This window comes from Hyla sarda, unplaced genomic scaffold (genome assembly GCF_029499605.1).
Source record: "Hyla sarda isolate aHylSar1 unplaced genomic scaffold, aHylSar1.hap1 scaffold_1037, whole genome shotgun sequence".
Classification (NCBI taxonomy): Eukaryota; Metazoa; Chordata; class Amphibia; order Anura; family Hylidae; genus Hyla; species Hyla sarda.
The window spans coordinates 73,994-98,757 of NW_026607656.1; the positions used below are offsets into that span (position 1 = coordinate 73,994).

Consider the following 24,764-nt stretch of genomic DNA (forward strand, 5'->3'; position numbering starts at 1 on the left):
CACGGTTATCGCTTCTCGGCCTTTTGGCTAAGATCAAGTGTAGTATCTGCATTTGGTCTGGTCGGAAGGTGTCTGTGGTACCCCGCTTCTCGGCCTTGGGGGATTGTCTCTCCTTACGGAGGGACTTCACCCCCTTGCTGCTATTGGGGAGCGGGCTTAGTCCACAGACAACGGGTTGCGATCCCCCTGTCTCTGGGACCTTGTGTCTCAGAAGGCATTTTCGGTACGTTGAGCGTTACCTGTAGCTTCGGAAGCACCTAGGGTACCCCCGACCTCTGCCTTGGGTAAGGGTTCCGCTTTTATAGCGGGATTCCGAGCCCCTGCTGCTATTGGGGAAGGGGCTTAGTCCCTGGGTGTGGAAGATGCCGTTCTCCTGGGCTTTCCCCTCTGGGGAAATGTCGATGCGAAATACCATCCGCATAGAGGTGTCGGAGAGCCATCGTCAGTTGAAGAACCTCCGCTTCATTGCGGAGGTGATTCTTCTTGACTACTTCCGCCTCAATAGGGAGGACATCCTGTGTCTAAATGACCAGGAAAGCCGTGGCCTGTATACCGTCACCTTCACGGCCACGGCGTGTTGCGATAACATCTATGCAACCTTGTCTGGTGCGGACCAGAGGGACGATCGACTCGACGGTCTTTCGTTCCAGTTCCTCTATGGTGAGGAACATATACCGTTGGTGGTGGCTATGCACAGCCCTCATGTGACCACGGAGGATATAGCCACTTTTCTTCGGCGATACTGCGAAGAGGTGCGATTCGCAAACAAAATCTTGAACTCCGTGCGGTTCTGGAACGGCAAGAGGAAGTTCTGGGTCAAGCTCCGTAAGGATCCCGGTGGTATTGGGGGTCTTTGCCATCCGCCCCCAAATTTTGCCATCGGGAGAGTTCGGGGCTTCCTGTTCTATCCTCAAATGCCTATGTATTGCCGAAATTGCTTGAGGTTTGGCCACACCCAGGAGACCTGCGGCACGGAGCGTGTGATTCGCTGCAATAGGTGTGGCCAAGAAGGTCACATAGCCTCAAGATGTAGCCATACGATAAGGTGCAACCTCTGCGGAGAGGAAAATCACGATTTTAATTCCTGTCCCCATAAAGCAAAAACTACGATGGGTGGGTCAAGGCTGGGCCCACCCAAAGAGGGGACAGGACAAAAGACGTCCTTTTTTAAGATGCCCAAACCCCAGATGGCAGGTACTGATGGGTCCAGGCCCAAGACCTCTGGTGCTCCATCGGGGGGCCCACCGGTGGTAGTGCTAGGGGGAGGCCATGGGGATTCCACGAAGCCCGGGCGGGTGATCGAGTTTACTGCCCGGGAAATTGAAAGACGTCGATCGACTTCCTACCTGGCTCAAGAGCCCGCCGAAACTTCTGAAGGGGGCTCACCTGTGGCGGGTGGCAGCCGACGGGCCTCGGTGGGGGCAAAGGTGGACCCAAAATTACAGCATAAGCCAGGTACTGGCTTGGCCCAGGGTCGCCCTGCTCCGGACGAAGAGGCCCCGGTGAAAGCCCGCCGGAAGGGGAGCCAGGTGGCCAGGTCTGAGCCCGGTCCTGTTACTCCGCCTATACAGGACAGGGCCAAGAAGACAAGTGGCGCCAAACCAGGGTTTGCTGCCCCGCCAGCAGTGGACCCGGTGGGTAAAACTGGCCATCGTCGATCGATGGGGAAGTTGGAGCAACAGTCCTCAGCAACGCTTGCTGGGGAACAAGCGATGAAAACTTCCCAAGGTAGCGGCAAAGGTTCCGGAAAAGAGGCCTCACAGGCCCCTGTGCAGCAGTTCCAGTCGTCAAATGATGAAAGAAGACGCAGATCCATCAGCCGGGGGCCAGAGATTACATCGAGTGAGAGCAACACAGAGGATATGGACAGCAGTGTGACATTTAAAAGACAAAGAGAAGAAGAAGAGGAAGACATTCAAAGGAAAGCGGCGTGCCGTAGTTCGGACGAGAGCGAGCTCAGGGTCGGGGCATCATCGATCTCAAGCTCCGACCCTCAGAACATCAAGGAGCTGATGACCCCGCAGGCGGGGGATGACGGTACGCAGCTTATTATTGACTTTGATTCTCCAAGCACGGACTCTCCATAAACTATGCCTATCCCTGTAAAAATTGCCTCACTCAATGTGAGGTCCTTAAAGAGCCCTGATCGCAGGGCTGCTTTATTTTCTTATCTAGAGACATGTGACTTTGACCTTTGCCTGCTACAAGAATGTGGAATCCCTAGTAAAATGGACTATAAAGACTTAAAAGAAGACTGGAAGCTGGGCCCATCCATATGGTCCGGTGCAAATGACTGTCGTTCTGTGGGTGTTGGGCTGCTCTGCCGAGGCCAGTCCTTTTCTATTCATACAGTAACTGAGATTGTGCCTGGCAGAGCTCTTTTAATTCATCTATATTTTAATGGACTTTTAATTCGTGTTTTAAATGTGTATGCCCCTCCTGATAAACAGGAGCGGGCAGAACTATTTGAAATTTTACCACTGTTTTGTGTTGGGTCTTCCCCCCTGCTGGTGGGAGGTGATTTTAACTGCATACGTGATGGGGAACACCGGCAGGGTGGGGATATTAATCGTAAAGACCGCACTTCTTACCTGCTTAAAAATTTTATTGATGATTTTAATTTGAAAGATTGCTGGAAGGATCTCTTGCCGGAGGACCCGGGCGCCACATGGTCCAATGGAAGAGTGAGCTCCAGAATCGATTTTATTTTTTCCTCTAGAGCTTTTAAACCCCTGAAATGCACGCTCGAGCAGAATATCTTCTCTGATCATAAGCTCCTCTTGGTGGGCCTGGAGCTAGAGGGGGAGCAAAAAGCAAAAAGGGGCCTCTGGAGATTAAACACCACACTCCTAGAGGACCCTGAGATAAAAGAGGAGTTTGTGCGGACCTACCAGTGCTGGCAATCACAAAGAAAACCCCACGAGCCTATGCTGCACTGGTGGGAGGGCACCAAATCTAAAATCAGTTTTTTTTTTATCAAAGCAGGTAAGAAGAAGGCAAAAATGGAAAAACAGTGGTTTTATGTTCTTAACATGCGTTTAAATGTACTTTTTAAATTGAAAGAAGCTGGTATGGATGTAGAAAATGATATTTTAAACCTTAAAACTGAAATAAAACATGCCATAGAAAAGAAAGGGAAACAAATCATTTTTAACTCACATGTGCAGCACCTGGAGGAGGGCGAGAAATGTTCCCGTTTCTTTTTTAAAAAAGTGATGAATAGGAGGGATATCATCCAGAACCTTGAGGGTGAATCCACTCCAAAAGGCATGTTAGATGCAGTTTTTAACTTCTACCAGCTTCTTTTTAATAAGAAAGATCTTAATCCATCCTTTTTAGAACATGTTCTTAATTCCCTTGATTTTAAGCTAGATGTTTTAGACCAGGAGGTTTTATCCCGTGATCTTAACTTAGATGAACTTTTATTTGTTTTTAAAAGTTTTTCTAGTGGGAAGGCCCCTGGGGAAGATGGTTTACCCATCGAATTTTATTTAGCTTTTTGGGATATTTTAAAGGATGATATGGTTTTATTGTATAAAGAAACTTTTATTGTTAATGAACTTCCCCCTTCCTGGAGGAGGGGGATTGTATCATTACTTTTTAAAAAAGGTGAAAAGGATATGCTAAAAAATTGGCGCCCCATCACACTTTTAAATGTCGATTATAAAGTTTTAGCCAAGTTATTAGCTGTCCGTTTTAAACCTTTTATTCATAAATTAGTTCACCCAAATCAGGTTTGTGGGGTACCTGGAAGGTCTATAGCTGAATCCCTAAATATTTTAAGAGATGTTTTATGGTATTTTAAGGATAGAAATCAAACTGTAGCAATTTTATCCTTAGACTTTGAAAAAGCCTTTGATAGGGTCTCCCATGAATACCTGTTTTTAGTTCTTAAAAAGATGGCAGTGCCTGAAACGATTTTAAGCCGAATCATGCTTTTATACCGATCCTGTTTTAGTCAAGTCTCTGTTAATGGCTTTTTAACCAGCGGTGTTCCTCTTTTATCAGGTGTCAAACAGGGCTGCCCCCTGTCCCCACTCCTTTTTATTTGCGCAATCGAACCACTGATGGCCCTCCTCAGAAAAGACCGGGTAGTAAGAGGCGTACCGATACCTGGTGGAGGAGGGACCCATCTAAAGGTGTTGGGGTACATGGATGATGTCACCATACTGTGCCCGGACTCTCCATCCATGAGGGGGGCATTGAGGAACACCAGCTATTTCTGCGAGGTCTCTGGTTTTAAGCTAAACACAGATAAATGTGACTGTTTTTATATTGGCTCCTGGGATTCATCCATCACCCCAGGAGTCACAATGCAACAGGATCAAATTAAAGTTTTAGGTATTGTTTTTAACCAGGTCAATGATGGGAGCCCTAACTGGGATTCAGCTATAGCTAAGATGGAGAAGAAGATTTTAATGTGGAATCTTAGAAACCTTACCATGGAGGGGAAGATTTTAATAATAAAGATGGTTTTACTCCCTATTATGCTATACATTGCCATGGTATTTCCTCCATCTATTTTATACATTAAAAAAGTAACTAGAATTGTTTTTACTTTTTTATGGGGTTCAAAAATGGAGAAATTAAAGCGTGATTTTATGTACAAAAGTAGAGATAATGGCGGGAAAGATGTTCCTAACCTTTTTACTTTCTTTTACATAAAGTATTTCTGTTTCTGTTTTAAGATTATTAAATCCAATGGCATTTTTAGCTGCTTTTTAAGGTACGCTGCGGGCATGGTTTTTAAAAGATGGTTGCGCATCCCTCTGAACGCTCCGGTGCTTCTGTGTCCCCCAAAACATTATGTGGTGTTGGAAAAGACAGTCAGGCTCCTAGGTCTCCAAGATTTGGAGCCTGACATACTGGGGGACCAGAGAAAGGTATCAAAGGTCCTCAGGCGGAGTGAGGTTACCCTGGCAGTGTCCAATTTCACACAGGCAAGATCCAAAAAGGTATGGCGGAACGTGTACGGGAAGTTTCTGGCGAATGTACACAGGGATCTTGCCTGGGCAATCGTCCACCAGTGCCTCCCTACTCGTGAGTTCCAGCACAGGCGAGGACTGGTGGCGAGAGCCAAGTGCCCGAGAGATGGCTGCGGAGTGGACGAAACGGTGCTGCACATATTTTGGAACTGCCCTTTTGCACGGGAGCTTTGGAGGAAGGTAGGCCCACTTTTGAAGTGGGCCTGCGGCCTAAAAGATTTTAATCACGAATGTGTCTTTTACAGTCTTTTTAACTGCCCCAATTTTAAACAGCAGATGATCTGCTGGATGATTATTAATTGTTTTAAAAATGCCATCTGGAAAGTTAGGAACATCTTACTTTTTAAACATGATTTTATTGATGTTAAAAACTGTATAAAGCTGGCCCTGAGTGAGATGTACATCTATTACCTAAGAGACAAGAAACAGTTGGGGGCCAGCGAGGCAGCATCCATGTGGTGTCTGCCTCTATGGAACGAAATAACAGTATAATCAGTTTTTATGACATTTGTATAATGTTTTATCCTGCCATTTTTATTTTTTCTCCTTTTATTACTGGTTTTATTATTTGTATTTTAAAACTTTTGTGAACCTTTTATTATTTTGCGTTTTAAATTTTGTATGGTTTCTTATTTATTCAATAAAATTTTGTTGAAACCTTATCTGTTCTTATCAGTTTAATATCTGATACGTCCCCTATCTGGGGACCATATATTAAATGGATTTTTGAGAACGGGGGCCGATTTCGAAGCTTGCTTCCGTCGCCCTATGCATTGACCCGATATGGCAGTATCTTCGGGTACAGTGCACCACCCCCTTACAGGGTTAAAAAGAAAGATTCCTACTTTCATTGCTACCTGCTTGCTGGCTAGCCAGCTAGCCAGCCCTGTGGGCCTTGCTGCTGCTGCAGCCAAAAAACAAAAGGTGGTGCTGCTGCTGCTTCTGCTGCTTCTGCTTCTGCTTGTGTCTGGCCCCTGTTGGAGCGTCCAGGCACAGGACTTCTGCTGCTGCTGACTAAATGGCCTCCTTAATTGGATCATTTGAGTAGCCAGCACACCTGTGCAGGTAGGGCATGACATGATAGGCAGCTGCCTTGATAGCGGGTGGGTGCTGAATGTTCCTAATTGACAAAATAAGATTAATGCTTATGAAGAAATATAAAATCTCATCCCTTCCCCAATATCGCGCCACACCCCTACCCCTTAATTCCCTGGTTGAACTTGATGGACATATGTCTTTTTTCGACCGTACTAACTATGTAACTATGTAACATAACATGGGGGGGGGGGGGGGGGTCTCCTGGCTGTTCACACAGGTGTGTCATTGCTGTACATTGACCATGCATTGCTTCTGTGGTATTGCAAAGGCAAAGACAAATGCTTCCAGCCATCCATTGCACTAATGGATTGGTCATCAGCTGGCTGTCTATGTCCCGCATCAATATAGACCAAAGTACAGAGGGTTAGGCTATGCTATTGTGCACCTACCTGATGCATCAGAAGGTGCGAGGCCCTTGCTAAATTCTGTGCACAGACTTTGAGATCTATGCTTTAGACTGTATCTAAACCTGCTCCAACATGGACTGACATTCTGGCCTACTTTCAGCCGATGCGACTTGTCTGTCGCTGAACAGTCGCTTTTTATGTATTCAGCACCTATGTATAATGTTGTAAAAATGCTCTAGAAGCTAAAGTCGCAGAAATGTCACACATATTTGGCCTGCAACTTTCTGTGCGACAAATTCAGACAGGAAAAATCAGTATAAATCCTTAGAAAATTATCCCCCAGTGTCTCCATCTGCTGGCGGTATTGAATAAGCATTGCTGCACTGATGGGGTATGCATTAGACGAAAAAAAAGAAGAAAAAGAAGAATAATACGCCCAGAAAAGAGGCGAAAAGGAGAAAAACGTAAAAAAACGTGAAAAAAAAGTAAGAGGAAGAGAAGGGAAAAAAAGGTGGAAATGGGTTTAAAAGTGATTTCGGCGGAGAAATATATATATATATATATATATATATATATATATATATATATATATGCGCACACACACACATAGATATAAACGTATTCTCCGTTGAGATATTGCAGCCGCTGCTGTGTCCAGGCCCAGGAGCCTTAGCACTGTGCTGTGATGTCACTCAATACCACTGACATCACTAGGTGTAAACAACATCTCTCCTTTGCTGTGTATGTGACTATGGAGCTGTTTGGTGATGTCGTCTATTACGGCCTTCATAGAAGCAACAGGAGATTGTTGCATCCATCTTGAACCCTCAGAACTACAGTGCTATGATGTCACTCACTTCCACAGGCCTTGCAGAGTGTAAACAACAACAACCCAGCTTTGTTGTGTATGTAACCATAGGGATTTGTGATGTCACCTAGAACCTTCACAGCAGCGACAGCTTTATGAGGAGCATCAGCACTGCTCTGCCTGAGCAGAACCATCACCGCCATAGGTTGTCAAATAACCCGGATTTAACCCACACAGGTAAGTCCAATGGGGTGCAGGCATGTCCTCTATGCTTACAGCTTCCCGTGGGTGTTGGTTTGATACCGTTTGGGGACAGCCAAGGAGGCATCTGCAGGCAACAAAGGTAGGTGTGTGCTTGTGTGTGTGTTTCCTATGCAGATCCTAAGCCCAGTGTCACATGCAAGTAGGAGGAGTAAGAAGGGTTCCTGGCAAATCCGGGTTATGGATTGCATTTAAAAAGGCCCCGTGGGAGTGCAATGGGCCCCTGTCTTGCTGCTTAGCAATAATGGTATGGGTTTAGGTTCTGCTGTGTGTACTGGTGGTTGACTGCCCCCCAGCCCAGAGTGTGCATGGAAAATTGTCTGGCAGCCTCCCTGACAGCAAGCAGTGATAGTGCCCATGAAGGGGACCTTGTTGGGCCCGCCCCTTTCACGGTTATCGCTTCTCGGCCTTTTGGCTAAGATCAAATGTAGTATCTGTTCTTATCAGTTTAATATCTGATACGTCCCCTATCTGGGGACCATATATTAAATGGATTTTTGAGAACGGGGGCCGATTTCGAAGCTTGCTTCCGTCGCCCTATGCATTGACCCGATATGGCAGTATCTTCGGGTACAGTGCACCACCCCCTTACAGGGTTAAAAAGAAATATTCCTACTTTCATTGCTACCTGCTTGCTGGCTAGCCAGCTAGCCAGCCCTGTGGGCCTTGCTGCTGCTGCAGCCAAAAAACAAAAGGTGGTGCTGCTGCTGCTTCTGCTGCTTCTGCTTCTGCTTGTGTCTGGCCCCTGTTGGAGCGTCCAGGCACAGGACTTCTGCTGCTGCTGACTAAATGGCCTCCTTAATTGGATCATTTGAGTAGCCAGCACACCTGTGCAGGTAGGGCATGACATGATAGGCAGCTGCCTTGATAGCGGGTGGGTGCTGAATGTTCCTAATTGACAAAATAAGATTAATGCTTATGAAGAAATATAAAATCTCATCCCTTCCCCAATATCGCGCCACACCCCTACCCCTTAATTCCCTGGTTGAACTTGATGGACATATGTCTTTTTTCGACCGTACTAACTATGTAACTATGTAACATAACATGGGGGGGGGGGGGTTCTCCTGGCTGTTCACACAGGTGTGTCATTGCTGTACATTGACCATGCATTGCTTCTGTGGTATTGCAAAGGCAAAGACAAATGCTTCCAGCCATCCATTGCACTAATGGATTGGTCATCAGCTGGCTGTCTATGTCCCGCATCAATATAGACCAAAGTACAGAGGGTTAGGCTATGCTATTGTGCACCTACCTGATGCATCAGAAGGTGCGAGGCCCTTGCTAAATTCTGTGCACAGACTTTGAGATCTATGCTTTAGACTGTATCTAAACCTGCTCCAACATGGACTGACATTCTGGCCTACTTTCAGCCGATGCGACTTGTCTGTCGCTGAACAGTCGCTTTTTATGTATTCAGCACCTATGTATAATGTTGTAAAAATGCTCTAGAAGCTAAAGTCGCAGAAATGTCACACATATTTGGCCTGCAACTTTCTGTGCGACAAATTCAGACAGGAAAAATCAGTATAAATCCTTAGAAAATTATCCCCCAGTGTCTCCATCTGCTGGCGGTATTGAATAAGCATTGCTGCACTGATGGGGTATGCATTAGACGAAAAAAAAGAAGAAAAAGAAGAATAATACGCCCAGAAAAGAGGCGAAAAGGAGAAAAACGTAAAAAAACGTGAAAAAAAAGTAAGAGGAAGAGAAGGGAAAAAAAGGTGGAAATGGGTTTAAAAGTGATTTCGGCGGAGAAATATATATATATATATATATATATATATATATATATATATATATATGCGCACACACACACATAGATATAAACGTATTCTCCGTTGAGATATTGCAGCCGCTGCTGTGTCCAGGCCCAGGAGCCTTAGCACTGTGCTGTGATGTCACTCAATACCACTGACATCACTAGGTGTAAACAACATCTCTCCTTTGCTGTGTATGTGACTATGGAGCTGTTTGGTGATGTCGTCTATTACGGCCTTCATAGAAGCAACAGGAGATTGTTGCATCCATCTTGAACCCTCAGAACTACAGTGCTATGATGTAACTCACTTCCACAGGCCTTGCAGAGTGTAAACAACAACAACCCAGCTTTGTTGTGTATGTAACCATAGGGATTTGTGATGTCACCTAGAACCTTCACAGCAGCGACAGCTTTATGAGGAGCATCAGCACTGCTCTGCCTGAGCAGAACCATCACCGCCATAGGTTGTCAAATAACCCGGATTTAACCCACACAGGTAAGTCCAATGGGGTGCAGGCATGTCCTCTATGCTTACAGCTTCCCGTGGGTGTTGGTTTGATACCGTTTGGGGACAGCCAAGGAGGCATCTGCAGGCAACAAAGGTAGGTGTGTGCTTGTGTGTGTGTTTCCTATGCAGATCCTAAGCCCAGTGTCACATGCAAGTAGGAGGAGTAAGAAGGGTTCCTGGCAAATCCGGGTTATGGATTGCATTTAAAAAGGCCCCGTGGGAGTGCAATGGGCCCCTGTCTTGCTGCTTAGCAATAATGGTATGGGTTTAGGTTCTGCTGTGTGTACTGGTGGTTGACTGCCCCCCAGCCCAGAGTGTGCATGGAAAATTGTCTGGCAGCCTCCCTGACAGCAAGCAGTGATAGTGCCCATGAAGGGGACCTTGTTGGGCCCGCCCCTTTCACGGTTATCGCTTCTCGGCCTTTTGGCTAAGATCAAGTGTAGTATCTGTTCTTATCAGTTTAATATCTGATACGTCCCCTATCTGGGGACCATATATTAAATGGATTTTTGAGAACGGGGGCCGATTTCGAAGCTTGCTTCCGTCGCCCTATGCATTGACCCGATATGGCAGTATCTTCGGGTACAGTGCACCACCCCCTTACAGGGTTAAAAAGAAAGATTCCTACTTTCATTGCTACCTGCTTGCTGGCTAGCCAGCTAGCCAGCCCTGTGGGCCTTGCTGCTGCTGCAGCCAAAAAACAAAAGGTGGTGCTGCTGCTGCTTCTGCTGCTTCTGCTTCTGCTTGTGTCTGGCCCCTGTTGGAGCGTCCAGGCACAGGACTTCTGCTGCTGCTGACTAAATGGCCTCCTTAATTGGATCATTTGAGTAGCCAGCACACCTGTGCAGGTAGGGCATGACATGATAGGCAGCTGCCTTGATAGCGGGTGGGTGCTGAATGTTCCTAATTGACAAAATAAGATTAATGCTTATGAAGAAATATAAAATCTCATCCCTTCCCCAATATCGCGCCACACCCCTACCCCTTAATTCCCTGGTTGAACTTGATGGACATATGTCTTTTTTCGACCGTACTAACTATGTAACTATGTAACATAACATGGGGGGGGGGGGGGGTCTCCTGGCTGTTCACACAGGTGTGTCATTGCTGTACATTGACCATGCATTGCTTCTGTGGTATTGCAAAGGCAAAGACAAATGCTTCCAGCCATCCATTGCACTAATGGATTGGTCATCAGCTGGCTGTCTATGTCCCGCATCAATATAGACCAAAGTACAGAGGGTTAGGCTATGCTATTGTGCACCTACCTGATGCATCAGAAGGTGCGAGGCCCTTGCTAAATTCTGTGCACAGACTTTGAGATCTATGCTTTAGACTGTATCTAAACCTGCTCCAACATGGACTGACATTCTGGCCTACTTTCAGCCGATGCGACTTGTCTGTCGCTGAACAGTCGCTTTTTATGTATTCAGCACCTATGTATAATGTTGTAAAAATGCTCTAGAAGCTAAAGTCGCAGAAATGTCACACATATTTGGCCTGCAACTTTCTGTGCGACAAATTCAGACAGGAAAAATCAGTATAAATCCTTAGAAAATTATCCCCCAGTGTCTCCATCTGCTGGCGGTATTGAATAAGCATTGCTGCACTGATGGGGTATGCATTAGACGAAAAAAAAGAAGAAAAAGAAGAATAATACGCCCAGAAAAGAGGCGAAAAGGAGAAAAACGTAAAAAAACGTGAAAAAAAAGTAAGAGGAAGAGAAGGGAAAAAAAGGTGGAAATGGGTTTAAAAGTGATTTCGGCGGAGAAATATATATATATATATATATATATATATATATATATATATGCGCACACACACACATAGATATAAACGTATTCTCCGTTGAGATATTGCAGCCGCTGCTGTGTCCAGGCCCAGGAGCCTTAGCACTGTGCTGTGATGTCACTCAATACCACTGACATCACTAGGTGTAAACAACATCTCTCCTTTGCTGTGTATGTGACTATGGAGCTGTTTGGTGATGTCGTCTATTACGGCCTTCATAGAAGCAACAGGAGATTGTTGCATCCATCTTGAACCCTCAGAACTACAGTGCTATGATGTCACTCACTTCCACAGGCCTTGCAGAGTGTAAACAACAACAACCCAGCTTTGTTGTGTATGTAACCATAGGGATTTGTGATGTCACCTAGAACCTTCACAGCAGCGACAGCTTTATGAGGAGCATCAGCACTGCTCTGCCTGAGCAGAACCATCACCGCCATAGGTTGTCAAATAACCCGGATTTAACCCACACAGGTAAGTACAATGGGGTGCAGGCATGTCCTCTATGCTTACAGCTTCCCGTGGGTGTTGGTTTGATACCGTTTGGGGACAGCCAAGGAGGCATCTGCAGGCAACAAAGGTAGGTGTGTGCTTGTGTGTGTTTCCTATGCAGATCCTAAGCCCAGTGTCACATGCAAGTAGGAGGAGTAAGAAGGGTTCCTGGCAAATCCGGGTTATGGATTGCATTTAAAAAGGCCCCGTGGGAGTGCAATGGGCCCCTGTCTTGCTGCTTAGCAATAATGGTATGGGTTTAGGTTCTGCTGTGTGTACTGGTGGTTGACTGCCCCCCAGCCCAGAGTGTGCATGGAAAATTGTCTGGCAGCCTCCCTGACAGCAAGCAGTGATAGTGCCCATGAAGGGGACCTTGTTGGGCCCGCCCCTTTCACGGTTATCGCTTCTCGGCCTTTTGGCTAAGATCAAGTGTAGTATCTGTTCTTATCAGTTTAATATCTGATACGTCCCCTATCTGGGGACCATATATTAAATGGATTTTTGAGAACGGGGGCCGATTTCGAAGCTTGCTTCCGTCGCCCTATGCATTGACCCGATATGGCAGTATCTTCGGGTACAGTGCACCACCCCCTTACAGGGTTAAAAAGAAAGATTCCTACTTTCATTGCTACCTGCTTGCTGGCTAGCCAGCTAGCCAGCCCTGTGGGCCTTGCTGCTGCTGCAGCCAAAAAACAAAAGGTGGTGCTGCTGCTGCTTCTGCTGCTTCTGCTTCTGCTTGTGTCTGGCCCCTGTTGGAGCGTCCAGGCACAGGACTTCTGCTGCTGCTGACTAAATGGCCTCCTTAATTGGATCATTTGAGTAGCCAGCACACCTGTGCAGGTAGGGCATGACATGATAGGCAGCTGCCTTGATAGCGGGTGGGTGCTGAATGTTCCTAATTGACAAAATAAGATTAATGCTTATGAAGAAATATAAAATCTCATCCCTTCCCCAATATCGCGCCACACCCCTACCCCTTAATTCCCTGGTTGAACTTGATGGACATATGTCTTTTTTCGACCGTACTAACTATGTAACTATGTAACATAACATGGGGGGGGGGGGGGGTCTCCTGGCTGTTCACACAGGTGTGTCATTGCTGTACATTGACCATGCATTGCTTCTGTGGTATTGCAAAGGCAAAGACAAATGCTTCCAGCCATCCATTGCACTAATGGATTGGTCATCAGCTGGCTGTCTATGTCCCGCATCAATATAGACCAAAGTACAGAGGGTTAGGCTATGCTATTGTGCACCTACCTGATGCATCAGAAGGTGCGAGGCCCTTGCTAAATTCTGTGCACAGACTTTGAGATCTATGCTTTAGACTGTATCTAAACCTGCTCCAACATGGACTGACATTCTGGCCTACTTTCAGCCGATGCGACTTGTCTGTCGCTGAACAGTCGCTTTTTATGTATTCAGCACCTATGTATAATGTTGTAAAAATGCTCTAGAAGCTAAAGTCGCAGAAATGTCACACATATTTGGCCTGCAACTTTCTGTGCGACAAATTCAGACAGGAAAAATCAGTATAAATCCTTAGAAAATTATCCCCCAGTGTCTCCATCTGCTGGCGGTATTGAATAAGCATTGCTGCACTGATGGGGTATGCATTAGACGAAAAAAAAGAAGAAAAAGAAGAATAATACGCCCAGAAAAGAGGCGAAAAGGAGAAAAACGTAAAAAAACGTGAAAAAAAAGTAAGAGGAAGAGAAGGGAAAAAAAGGTGGAAATGGGTTTAAAAGTGATTTCGGCGGAGAAATATATATATATATATATATATATATATATATATATATATATATGCGCACACACACACATAGATATAAACGTATTCTCCGTTGAGATATTGCAGCCGCTGCTGTGTCCAGGCCCAGGAGCCTTAGCACTGTGCTGTGATGTCACTCAATACCACTGACATCACTAGGTGTAAACAACATCTCTCCTTTGCTGTGTATGTGACTATGGAGCTGTTTGGTGATGTCGTCTATTACGGCCTTCATAGAAGCAACAGGAGATTGTTGCATCCATCTTGAACCCTCAGAACTACAGTGCTATGATGTCACTCACTTCCACAGGCCTTGCAGAGTGTAAACAACAACAACCCAGCTTTGTTGTGTATGTAACCATAGGGATTTGTGATGTCACCTAGAACCTTCACAGCAGCGACAGCTTTATGAGGAGCATCAGCACTGCTCTGCCTGAGCAGAACCATCACCGCCATAGGTTGTCAAATAACCCGGATTTAACCCACACAGGTAAGTCCAATGGGGTGCAGGCATGTCCTCTATGCTTACAGCTTCCCGTGGGTGTTGGTTTGATACCGTTTGGGGACAGCCAAGGAGGCATCTGCAGGCAACAAAGGTAGGTGTGTGCTTGTGTGTGTGTTTCCTATGCAGATCCTAAGCCCAGTGTCACATGCAAGTAGGAGGAGTAAGAAGGGTTCCTGGCAAATCCGGGTTATGGATTGCATTTAAAAAGGCCCCGTGGGAGTGCAATGGGCCCCTGTCTTGCTGCTTAGCAATAATGGTATGGGTTTAGGTTCTGCTGTGTGTACTGGTGGTTGACTGCCCCCCAGCCCAGAGTGTGCATGGAAAATTGTCTGGCAGCCTCCCTGACAGCAAGCAGTGATAGTGCCCATGAAGGGGACCTTGTTGGGCCCGCCCCTTTCACGGTTATCGCTTCTCGGCCTTTTGGCTAAGATCACGTGTGGATTTCTGTGCGTGGTTTGGGTTGAAAGGAGTGGTGATCGGGGCCCTCTTTACGGGGGGCCCTGGATTGTTGCTGAGCTGCGATCGTGGGTTTTACCTGCAAAAATGAGCGAGAAGGCGCGTGGACTTGAGGACACGGTGCGGATCTACGTTCCTGGCGAGCACCGGGGGACGATCGGACTTGACCAAATCGTTGTGGAGATTCTTCGCAAGCTTGATTACCTACAGGTATGGAATGTATTGGCTATACAGGATTTTCCTAGGCAAGGAATTTATGATATTACTTTTTGTGGTTCTGAGATTTGCCAGAGAGTCTACATGGATCTTGAAGAAATGAAGAGGAAAAGTGAGCCTGCTATAATGAAGAAGATTAAAGTGGAACCTTTATTTATGAATACAACAAAGGTAGTAATTGTCCACATGTATAATCCTAAGGTTTCTGATGAAATGGTTACAAACTTTTTGTTCCGGTATTGCGAGGAAGTGAAATTTATAGGAAGACTTAAGAACAAGTTTGGGTACTTTAATTGTAAGAGAAAGTTTATTGTAAAATTTAAAAAAGATGAAGGAATGCAAGATGGAAGGAAGAGCATACCACAGGTGTTTTCTATCGGAGGAGAGAGAGGTTTCTGCTTTTATGAAGGCCAGTTGCAATATTGTAGAAAGTGCCATGCCTATGGCCATGTGCAGGATTATTGCCCTGAGAAAGGTGAATGTTGCAGAAATTGTGGGAAAACTGGTCATGAAGCAAGTATTTGTACAGAGAAGAAGACATGTGATATCTGTGGAAGTGAGGAACATTTGGCAAGAGGCTGTGATATGTGGTATAAAAAGAAGAGAAGTTATGCTGATGCAGCTGGGAATAGAGGAGAACAAAGAGAAAAAGGGGGAGGGAGGTTTGTTCCTGGAGTTGGTGAGAGTGTGAGTGTGAGTGTTAATGTGGCACAGGTGGCTGAGGAAAGTTCTGTGATAGTGGAGCACATTAGCACTCAGGAGAGGTCAGGGGAGGAGGGTGTTTCCACTGCTGTGACTGGTGAGGAGACAGGTGTGGGAGGTGAATTTACCTTGGTGAAAAAGAAAAAAGCAAAAAAAGTGAAAGTGGTGGAGAAAATTGAGACAGTGTATGGTGATGTTCTTTCTAGTGAAGAGGCTATGGATGATATTGAATGTCCAAACCCAATTGTGGGGGAGGAGGAGGGAATGGAAGTTGTTGGGTCATCTCAGAGATCTCTAACACCTGGTCAGAGAGTTTCTCGCAGTAAGGAAGAAGAGGAGGAGGAAGATGAGGATGTGCAGGTTGTGAATAAAAGGTGTAAGACAGGGAGCTGGTCTGAGGATCAGGAAGCCCTTGTTCTTGGTAGTGATAATGAAATAGACAGGGACTCTAACATAGGGTCGCCTGATTGTTTTGCAAGTTTACATAGGAAAGTTGAAGGCCAAAATGTTAATTTCTAAGTTAAGATGGATTTTAAAGCATTTGGTTTTCTTTTCCTAGTTATTATGACTTTGGTTGTAACAACTATTAATGTAAGAAGTATTGAGTCTGAAATTAGGAGAGCTGCAATTTTTGATATTCTTGAGAATGTTAGAAGTGATGTGATATGTTTACAGGAGTGTGCAATAAAGTCAGCACCTTATGCAAATGAGTGGAAGTGTGGGCAGTCCTTCTGGTCCACATGTGCAGAAAACAAAAATGAAGGTGTGGGGATTTTATTGCAAAACAGGGACATTAAAGTTTTAAATTGCCAAATTTTAGTACCTGGTCGTTGTATGGTTTTAAATTTTGAGGTTTTGGGCCAGAGGATGAGAATTTTTAATGTGTATGCTCCAGCAGAAAAACAAGCACGTTTGTCTTTTTTAGAGTCCCTTAAGTTTTTTATCCCTGGTCGTGAAGATACTATTATTGTTGGCGATTTTAACTGCATTAGATCCGTCAATGATCGTGAGAGCTCTGCTGAGGTTAGAACTGATATTACTTCCAATGTTTTAAATCAAATTATTCAAGACTTGCATTTTACTGATGTTGGACTGATGGTTAGCACTGATGAAAGATATACGTACATATCAGATAGTGGCCGCTGTAAATCCCGGATCGATTACATCCTGGTCTCTGATGGGATTAAGGTGGTCCGGTGCAATCAAATGATGTCAACTTTCTCAGACCACAAGATGGTGTCGGCTGAGATAAGTGTCACAGAGTCCCTTCATTTTGGGAGGGGGCTCTGGAAATTAAATGTAAGTCTATTGGAAGATGAGGAAGTAATGGCTGGTTTTAATCATGTGTTTTTATCCTGTGTTTCTAAACAACCTGATTTTAGTAATGTCTTAGTGTGGTGGGAATGGGCTAAAGGAGAGTTTTCTAATTTCTTTAAGATGTTTTGCATAAAGAGAGCACAAGAGAAGAGGAGGAGTGATGAAAGGCTTGTATCCCGGTTAGAGACTCTCTATAAGTTTAAACGTGTTGGTGTGGAGGTGGAGGATGAGATTGTTAAGGTGAAGGGGGAGGTGAAAAAAAGGTTGTTGGAAAAGGGAAGGAATATTGTATATAAGTCTAAAGTGCAGCACCTAGAAGAAAATGAGCAGTGTACACGGTATTTCTTTAAAAAATGTTTTAATGCTAAAGGTGTTTTTAAATCTGTTTTTACCCCTACGGGGGAAGTTTCTGGAGAGGAGATGGTGAAGGAGATTGGCAGATTTTATGAGACACTCTTTAGTAATAAGAGCAGAGCCAGTGAGACGGAGATGAATGATTATTGTAATATTTTGGAGAATAATGTTCCTGTTGAAAAAGTAGATTTTTTGATTGATGATGTTAGTGAAGGGGAGATCAAGCAGGCCCTGGATAAGATGGCCAAAGGGAAGACACCAGGCTGTGATGGTCTCCCCGCTGAGTTTTATTCCGCGTTCTGGAATATTTTAAGTAAAGAGTTTACACGGGTGGTGCAATATGTTTTTAACTCAGGTGTTTTAGCTGAATCTATGAAGAAAGGGGTCATAACATTAATTCATAAAAAAGGTGATGGCAGAGATCTTAAAAATTGGAGACCTATAACTTTATTAAATTGTGACTACAAGATAATTGCTAAGATTGTGGCTAATAGACTGAGTGATGTAGTGGACCACCTTGTGGGAGAATACCAAGTTTGTGCAGTACCGAAAAGAAAACTAACAGATAATTTATTGCTTTTAAGAGACTCTATTTATTACAGTAACTTTAACAAGAATGCACTGTTTGTTGAGTCCATAGATTTCGAAAAGGCTTATGATAAGGTTGCACATGATTTTATGTTCATTGCTTTAAAACACTTAGGTATTCCAGAAAAGTTATTATCTGTTATTATGAGTTTTTATCATGGGGTGACAAGTCAGATTTTAGTAAATGGGCATGTGGGGCCTGCTTTTAATGTCTTGTCTGGAGTCAGACAGGGATGCCCACTCTCCCCAATTCTGTTTATATGCGTTATAGAGGGCCTGTTGAAGAATGTGCAGAAAGATAAATGTGTGAGTGGTGTTTTTATTCCAGGTAGTGATGGTAGTAAGTTAAAGGTTTTAAGTTATATGGACGATGTGGTTTTTACTTGTACATCCCAAGCAGATCTCAACAGAGTAAATTTGCATGTGAGGATTTTTTGTTGTGTGGCTGGGATGAATGTGAACTGGGGGAAGTGCCAATTATGCAGTTTTGGGAACCAAGAGAATATAGTAGTGGATGGTGTTAAGGAAAAAGAAGACATTGAAGTGCTAGGAGTGATATTTGATAAAGACCTCAAAGGAAAGAAAAGTTATGAGACTTTGGACAGTAAAATTGAGAAGAAGCTATCCTTCTGGAGGTTAAGGAACTTGTCACTTAAAGGGAAAGTTCTTATCATTAAGTCTGTAATCCTACCGCTTCTCTTGTATACGGCTATGGTGCTTCCTCCAGGGAAGTTATGGACTAGGAGAGTCACAAGGAAGCTTTTTGTGTTCTTCTGGGGGTCTAAGATGGAGAAAATGAGAAGAGAAGAAGTGATGAAGAGTATGAATTTGGGCGGATATAACTTTCCAAACATTGATCTGTTTTTAAAGGTGCACTATTTTCTTTTAATTTTTAAATTGATACAGTGCAATAATAGGGCGGCAGACATGAGTAAATACCTTGCAGGATGGTTGTTTTCCAAATGGGGCTGGTGTGAGAGGGATTTGAGGAGACCCATAGCACATGTGATACCTACCTTCTATGTGCTCCTCAGGTCTTTCAATGATCAATTTGGTTTGAGCTCTTTAGGTGAACCTGATAAAAAGAAAATAGAACAAGAAATAAGGAAAAATGAGAGATTATATGAAGTACCATTCTGCACTAATGCTCAGTCTGTGAAGATTTGGAAGTTTTTTAAAGTTATTGGACTATCAAACAGACAAAAAGACGTTAGTTGGATGTCCTTTCATGGCTGCCTCCCAACCCGATCTTTTTTAAATGGAAGAGGTTTGAGAATAAGTGACAGATGCCCAAGAGAGGGTTGTGGAGGTAGAGAAGACTTAGTGCACCTTTATTGGGACTGTTTTTATGCAAAAGAATTTTTTATGTTTTTAAAGAAGTTTTTAATCCAACTCACTGGATATAACAGTTTTTCTTTTGAGAAAGTTTTTATTGGTCAAGATCTTAGTAAAAAGGAAGATACACGTACTAATTGGATTCTTTTTTCTGTTTTTAAAGAGGTTTTATGGGACTCACGCAATTTGCTTGTTTTTAAAAATGTTGTTATTTCTCCGAGGGAATTGAAAAGATTGTTTTTAGGAAGGATTTTTACTATCTTTCTACTGGACAAAAAGAGAATTGGTGAAGAAGAAGCGGAGAAAATCTGGATGCATACACGATGGAAAAATTTATAAGAAGTACGTAAAGGAGAAAGCTGTAAGTTTTTGACCAATTTCTGTGATTGTTTTTGACATGTTTTTTTGTTTTGTTGTTTGGTCACTTTTTCTTGGCACTCGGTTCCCTTAGTTAGTTTTTTCCGTATGATGTTTTTTCAGATATTGTTTTAAGTGACGAGTCTTGGTAGGTGACCTGATGATCGTCCAAACAATAGTCTGTAACTGAGGAAAAAAAAAAAAAAAAAAAAAAAAAAAATCTGTTCTTATCAGTTTAATATCTGATACGTCCCCTATCTGGGGACCATATATTAAATGGATTTTTGAGAACGGGGGCCGATTTCGAAGCTTGCTTCCGTCGCCCTATGCATTGACCCGATATGGCAGTATCTTCGGGTACAGTGCACCACCCCCTTACAGGGTTAAAAAGAAAGATTCCTACTTTCATTGCTACCTGCTTGCTGGCTAGCCAGCTAGCCAGCCCTGTGGGCCTTGCTGCTGCTGCAGCCAAAAAACAAAAGGTGGTGCTGCTGCTGCTTCTGCTGCTTCTGCTTCTGCTTGTGTCTGGCCCCTGTTGGAGCGTCCAGGCACAGGACTTCTGCTGCTGCTGACTAAATGGCCTCCTTAATTGGATCATTTGAGTAGCCAGCACACCTGTGCAGGTAGGGCATGACATGATAGGCAGCTGCCTTGATAGCGGGTGGGTGCTGAATGTTCCTAATTGACAAAATAAGATTAATGCTTATGAAGAAATATAAAATCTCATCCCTTCCCCAATATCGCGCCACACCCCTACCCCTTAATTCCCTGGTTGAACTTGATGGACATATGTCTTTTTTCGACCGTACTAACTATGTAACTATGTAACATAACATGGGGGGGGGGGGGGGTCTCCTGGCTGTTCACACAGGTGTGTCATTGCTGTACATTGACCATGCATTGCTTCTGTGGTATTGCAAAGGCAAAGACAAATGCTTCCAGCCATCCATTGCACTAATGGATTGGTCATCAGCTGGCTGTCTATGTCCCGCATCAATATAGACCAAAGTACAGAGGGTTAGGCTATGCTATTGTGCACCTACCTGATGCATCAGAAGGTGCGAGGCCCTTGCTAAATTCTGTGCACAGACTTTGAGATCTATGCTTTAGACTGTATCTAAACCTGCTCCAACATGGACTGACATTCTGGCCTACTTTCAGCCGATGCGACTTGTCTGTCGCTGAACAGTCGCTTTTTATGTATTCAGCACCTATGTATAATGTTGTAAAAATGCTCTAGAAGCTAAAGTCGCAGAAATGTCACACATATTTGGCCTGCAACTTTCTGTGCGACAAATTCAGACAGGAAAAATCAGTATAAATCCTTAGAAAATTATCCCCCAGTGTCTCCATCTGCTGGCGGTATTGAATAAGCATTGCTGCACTGATGGGGTATGCATTAGACGAAAAAAAAGAAGAAAAAGAAGAATAATACGCCCAGAAAAGAGGCGAAAAGGAGAAAAACGTAAAAAAACGTGAAAAAAAAGTAAGAGGAAGAGAAGGGAAAAAAAGGTGGAAATGGGTTTAAAAGTGATTTCGGCGGAGAAATATATATATATATATATATATATATATATATATATATGCGCACACACACACATAGATATAAACGTATTCTCCGTTGAGATATTGCAGCCGCTGCTGTGTCCAGGCCCAGGAGCCTTAGCACTGTGCTGTGATGTCACTCAATACCACTGACATCACTAGGTGTAAACAACATCTCTCCTTTGCTGTGTATGTGACTATGGAGCTGTTTGGTGATGTCGTCTATTACGGCCTTCATAGAAGCAACAGGAGATTGTTGCATCCATCTTGAACCCTCAGAACTACAGTGCTATGATGTCACTCACTTCCACAGGCCTTGCAGAGTGTAAACAACAACAACCCAGCTTTGTTGTGTATGTAACCATAGGGATTTGTGATGTCACCTAGAACCTTCACAGCAGCGACAGCTTTATGAGGAGCATCAGCACTGCTCTGCCTGAGCAGAACCATCACCGCCATAGGTTGTCAAATAACCCGGATTTAACCCACACAGGTAAGTCCAATGGGGTGCAGGCATGTCCTCTATGCTTACAGCTTCCCGTGGGTGTTGGTTTGATACCGTTTGGGGACAGCCAAGGAGGCATCTGCAGGCAACAAAGGTAGGTGTGTGCTTGTGTGTGTGTTTCCTATGCAGATCCTAAGCCCAGTGTCACATGCAAGTAGGAGGAGTAAGAAGGGTTCCTGGCAAATCCGGGTTATGGATTGCATTTAAAAAGGCCCCGTGGGAGTGCAATGGGCCCCTGTCTTGCTGCTTAGCAATAATGGTATGGGTTTAGGTTCTGCTGTGTGTACTGGTGGTTGACTGCCCCCCAGCCCAGAGTGTGCATGGAAAATTGTCTGGCAGCCTCCCTGACAGCAAGCAGTGATAGTGCCCATGAAGGGGACCTTATTGGGCCCGCCCCTTTCACGGTTATCGCTTCTCGGCCTTTTGGCTAAGATCAAGTGTAGTATCTGTTCTTATCAGTTTAATATCTGATACGTCCCCTATCTGGGGACCATATATTAAATGGATTTTTGAGAACGGGGGCCGATTTCGAAGCTTGCTTCCGTCGCCCTATGCATTGACCCGATATGGCAGTATCTTCGGGTACAGTGCACCACCCCCTTACAGGGTTAAAAAGAAAGATTCCTACTTTCATTGCTACCTGCTTGCTGGCTAGCCAGCTAGCCAGCCCTGTGGGCCTTGCTGCTGCTGCAGCCAAAAAACAAAAGGTGGTGCTGCTGCTGCTTCTGCTGCTTCTGCTTCTGCTTGTGTCTGGCCCCTGTTGGAGCGTCCAGGCACAGGACTTCTGCTGCTGCTGACTAAATGGCCTCCTTAATTGGATCATTTGAGTAGCCAGCACACCTGTGCAGGTAGGGCATGACATGATAGGCAGCTGCCTTGATAGCGGGTGGGTGCTGAATGTTCCTAATTGACAAAATAAGATTAATGCTTATGAAGAAATATAAAATCTCATCCCTTCCCCAATATCGCGCCACACCCCTACCCCTTAATTCCCTGGTTGAACTTGATGGACATATGTCTTTTTTCGACCGTACTAACTATGTAACTATGTAACATAACATGGGGGGGGGGGGGGGGGGGTCTCCTGGCTGTTCACACAGGTGTGTCATTGCTGTACATTGACCATGCATTGCTTCTGTGGTATTGCAAAGGCAAAGACAAATGCTTCCAGCCATCCATTGCACTAATGGATTGGTCATCAGCTGGCTGTCTATGTCCCGCATCAATATAGACCAAAGTACAGAGGGTTAGGCTATGCTATTGTGCACCTACCTGATGCATCAGAAGGTGCGAGGCCCTTGCTAAATTCTGTGCACAGACTTTGAGATCTATGCTTTAGACTGTATCTAAACCTGCTCCAACATGGACTGACATTCTGGCCTACTTTCAGCCGATGCGACTTGTCTGTCGCTGAACAGTCGCTTTTTATGTATTCAGCACCTATGTATAATGTTGTAAAAATGCTCTAGAAGCTAAAGTCGCAGAAATGTCACACATATTTGGCCTGCAACTTTCTGTGCGACAAATTCAGACAGGAAAAATCAGTATAAATCCTTAGAAAATTATCCCCCAGTGTCTCCATCTGCTGGCGGTATTGAATAAGCATTGCTGCACTGATGGGGTATGCATTAGACGAAAAAAAAGAAGAAAAAGAAGAATAATACGCCCAGAAAAGAGGCGAAAAGGAGAAAAACGTAAAAAAAACGTGAAAAAAAAGTAAGAGGAAGAGAAGGGAAAAAAAGGTGGAAATGGGTTTAAAAGTGATTTCGGCGGAGAAATATATATATATATATATATATATATATATATATATATATATATATGCGCACACACACACATAGATATAAACGTATTCTCCGTTGAGATATTGCAGCCGCTGCTGTGTCCAGGCCCAGGAGCCTTAGCACTGTGCTGTGATGTCACTCAATACCACTGACATCACTAGGTGTAAACAACATCTCTCCTTTGCTGTGTATGTGACTATGGAGCTGTTTGGTGATGTCGTCTATTACGGCCTTCATAGAAGCAACAGGAGATTGTTGCATCCATCTTGAACCCTCAGAACTACAGTGCTATGATGTCACTCACTTCCACAGGCCTTGCAGAGTGTAAACAACAACAACCCAGCTTTGTTGTGTATGTAACCATAGGGATTTGTGATGTCACCTAGAACCTTCACAGCAGCGACAGCTTTATGAGGAGCATCAGCACTGCTCTGCCTGAGCAGAACCATCACCGCCATAGGTTGTCAAATAACCCGGATTTAACCCACACAGGTAAGTCCAATGGGGTGCAGGCATGTCCTCTATGCTTACAGCTTCCCGTGGGTGTTGGTTTGATACCGTTTGGGGACAGCCAAGGAGGCATCTGCAGGCAACAAAGGTAGGTGTGTGCTTGTGTGTGTGTTTCCTATGCAGATCCTAAGCCCAGTGTCACATGCAAGTAGGAGGAGTAAGAAGGGTTCCTGGCAAATCCGCGTTATGGATTGCATTTAAAAAGGCCCCGTGGGAGTGCAATGGGCCCCTGTCTTGCTGCTTAGCAATAATGGTATGGGTTTAGGTTCTGCTGTGTGTACTGGTGGTTGACTGCCCCCCAGCCCAGAGTGTGCATGGAAAATTGTCTGGCAGCCTCCCTGACAGCAAGCAGTGATAGTGCCCATGAAGGGGACCTTATTGGGCCCGCCCCTTTCACGGTTATCGCTTCTCGGCCTTTTGGCTAAGATCAAGTGTAGTATCTGTTCTTATCAGTTTAATATCTGATACGTCCCCTATCTGGGGACCATATATTAAATGGATTTTTGAGAACGGGGGCCGATTTCGAAGCTTGCTTCCGTCGCCCTATGCATTGACCCGATATGGCAGTATCTTCGGGTACAGTGCACCACCCCCTTACAGGGTTAAAAAGAAAGATTCCTACTTTCATTGCTACCTGCTTGCTGGCTAGCCAGCTAGCCAGCCCTGTGGGCCTTGCTGCTGCTGCAGCCAAAAAACAAAAGGTGGTGCTGCTGCTGCTTCTGCTGCTTCTGCTTCTGCTTGTGTCTGGCCCCTGTTGGAGCGTCCAG

General features: G+C 44.6%; 7 non-coding genes and 1 pseudogene across 7 annotated transcripts; all 8 read left to right on the plus strand.

The window, feature by feature from the left end:
- Positions 1-7: 7 nt before the first annotated feature.
- On the plus strand, positions 8-225 carry LOC130299146 (U2 spliceosomal RNA; annotated as a pseudogene).
- A 5,389-nt stretch (positions 226-5,614) lies between these two features.
- Positions 5,615-5,800, plus strand: LOC130299138 (U2 spliceosomal RNA). The gene has a single exon (XR_008850331.1). It is a non-coding gene; the product is annotated as a U2 spliceosomal RNA (small nuclear RNA).
- A 2,094-nt stretch (positions 5,801-7,894) lies between these two features.
- Positions 7,895-8,085, plus strand: LOC130299133 (U2 spliceosomal RNA). The gene has a single exon (XR_008850326.1). It is a non-coding gene; the product is annotated as a U2 spliceosomal RNA (small nuclear RNA).
- Positions 8,086-10,176: 2,091 nt separating this feature from the next.
- LOC130299113 (U2 spliceosomal RNA) lies at positions 10,177-10,367 on the plus strand. The gene has a single exon (XR_008850307.1). It is a non-coding gene; the product is annotated as a U2 spliceosomal RNA (small nuclear RNA).
- Positions 10,368-12,451: 2,084 nt separating this feature from the next.
- LOC130299114 (U2 spliceosomal RNA) lies at positions 12,452-12,642 on the plus strand. The gene has a single exon (XR_008850308.1). It is a non-coding gene; the product is annotated as a U2 spliceosomal RNA (small nuclear RNA).
- Positions 12,643-19,828: 7,186 nt separating this feature from the next.
- Positions 19,829-20,026, plus strand: LOC130299143 (U2 spliceosomal RNA). Its single transcript, XR_008850334.1, has one exon. It is a non-coding gene; the product is annotated as a U2 spliceosomal RNA (small nuclear RNA).
- Positions 20,027-22,110: 2,084 nt separating this feature from the next.
- Positions 22,111-22,301, plus strand: LOC130299115 (U2 spliceosomal RNA). The gene has a single exon (XR_008850309.1). It is a non-coding gene; the product is annotated as a U2 spliceosomal RNA (small nuclear RNA).
- A 2,097-nt stretch (positions 22,302-24,398) lies between these two features.
- LOC130299117 (U2 spliceosomal RNA) lies at positions 24,399-24,589 on the plus strand. The gene has a single exon (XR_008850310.1). It is a non-coding gene; the product is annotated as a U2 spliceosomal RNA (small nuclear RNA).
- Positions 24,590-24,764: the final 175 nt, after the last annotated feature.